Below are 2,507 nucleotides of genomic sequence, written 5' to 3' on the forward strand. Positions count from 1 at the left end.
CTTTTGTTGTCATTATTATAGGAATGATACTTTTTATTTTTGTAGTTTTCTTTTAGGTTTTAAGACCAATTTTTAAACCTTTTAAGGTTAGCTGTAGTGAATAGGGATTGCATATCTGCGATTGTTGATTTGGGATATTTCAGTCTTAATATAATGTTAAAATTTGTCCGATGTGACAGAAAATGTAAATTATTCGATTTCACAGAACGTTGACATTTTTTCAATTTTGATTACGCAGGAAGTATAAAATTATTTGATTTCACAGTTACTTTGCATGCTACCAGGCAAAGGATACAATTTACCAATGTCATCTAACGTGGAAATTTACTCGATTTTTTTTTACAAAATACTCGTACATATCTTAGTTTTACGCAACATTGGAATTTAATCGATTTCGATCAAATGTTGCTTGTTTTTTACGCAAAGTATACATTTTTATTCTAATCATTTAAAAATCAGAGGTAAAATTCAAATAAATATCGCACCAATAATCGATGACGTTTTACAGTAAAAACAAAAAATTAATAAATAATCTTGTAAACAAAGAGGAGAATATATAATTTTAATGGAATGTTGTGTTTGAAATTTTCTGAAATATTCATAAATAATCGGTCATTTTCATTTGAATCTGAAATTTTCTTTAAATTGTGTTTTTTTTAATGTTTTGGATTGTTCTGGAATTATGAAATCTTTTGGAAATTTTCTAGACCATACTGAAGGGCAGTGATAGGAAGTAACTAGTTTATTTTAACTGGTTACTTTTTCTGGTAACACTAGTGGTAGCGAAATTACTTTTGTAAATAAGTAACGAATTGGTAATTAGTAACATGTTTTTAGTATCAGTATCTATAAAAATCGTTACTTTTTTAATTACTTTCGAAATATAGTTCACGAGTCTTTTTATGTGAATGAATAAATCTTATGGCTTTTATAACTATTTCTTCACTTTTCACTATTCAAATATTATGGCGGCTCGTGCGCCATTTTTTAGTGCGCCAGGAATAATATTGGACTTGAGAAAGAGCAGATAGAACGACGAAGATACGACCAATTATTACTGTTAAAAATAAACAAACAGTACACAGTGCTGTCACAGCCTAATTTTTTGGAAAAAAGTAACCAAAAGTGACTAGTGTTCTTTTGAATTAGAAAAATTCGATGAAATTTAAAAGAATTCCAGATGAATTTTAACGGATGCAGGATAAATTAAAACAATAAATTAAATTAAATTTGAGTGAATTTATAAAAATTTAAGGGAAATGAGGAAAGTTCGATTTAATGCATAACATTTAAAGTCAATTGAAAAAGTGGAAGAATTCAAAAGAATTTAAAAGAGTTTGCTAAAATGTCTAAACATTCAAAGTGAGTTCAAAAGACTTCAGGGTGAATTAAAAAAAGATTTAAAATCTTTTAATTTAAGTAGAATTCAGGAATTTTAAAAGAATGATTATTAATTCTAAAGAATTCAATCAATTTTTTAAGAATTCCATAATACATTAATAATAATTTAGGGTTAATTCTAAATGGATTTAAAATGAGTTAAAAGGGATGCTAAAAATCCAAAATATTTCACCGATTTTAATCAAGTTGGAGTGAATTTAGAATCATTCAAGAAAATTCAAGAGACATTGATATTCATATAAATTTTAAAAAATTGGAATACTCAAAAAATGTGCATCGAGAATTGAGTAAAATGGGAATGAACAGAACAGTGTTTATGTGAATTGAAAAAATACTGCAAATAATAAAATAAAATTGTAGTGCATTTTTATCAATTTATGGAGAATACAAATTCGCTGGAATTGATAAAAATGTATGACAATTCAGAAATACTGAAAAATGAATTGAATTAATTAAGTTTGGAATAAATTGACAAAAATTCAAGGGAATATAAAAGAATTGCATCAAACGACTTAAGAGTTCGAGGTAAGCTTAAAAGACTGCTGAGTGAGCTGAAAAAAAACGACAAAAAATTCAATGATCTGAATGGAATCGAATAAATTTAGAAGAATTCTATTGCATTACAAAAAAAACCAGGGTAAATAAAAAAATTCAACGGAATTCAAGAGAATCCGATGAAATTCATACGAAATATAAATAAATTAAAAATAATTCAAGTGTATAGAAAAAAATGTGCGTATGAAGGAATAGAATCAGCAAATATCAATGTGATAAAATTCATAAAAATTGAAGGTGAATTTAAAAGTTTTCAGGGTGAATTAAAAAAATTGAAAGTAAAAAAAGACCCATTGAATTAAGTGGATTTTAAGGAAATTTCACAGAAATAAGGATGAATTCAACAGAATTTAAAAAAGTTTGAAGGAATAAATAAAGTTTAGAAATCCTTGAGTTCTCTGTTGTTATTTATTGAAAAAGTCATTGAAGTCATCATTTTATCTGAAAACGTGACTATAGTGACTTTATATTTAAAAAGTGACTAAAACGTTATTTGAGAAAGAAAAGTGATTGGAAGGGAAAATTTCAAATGGTCATTATCTAGTTGCCAT

Source organism: Belonocnema kinseyi, chromosome 3 (assembly GCF_010883055.1).
Source record: "Belonocnema kinseyi isolate 2016_QV_RU_SX_M_011 chromosome 3, B_treatae_v1, whole genome shotgun sequence".
Classification (NCBI taxonomy): Eukaryota; Metazoa; Arthropoda; class Insecta; order Hymenoptera; family Cynipidae; genus Belonocnema; species Belonocnema kinseyi.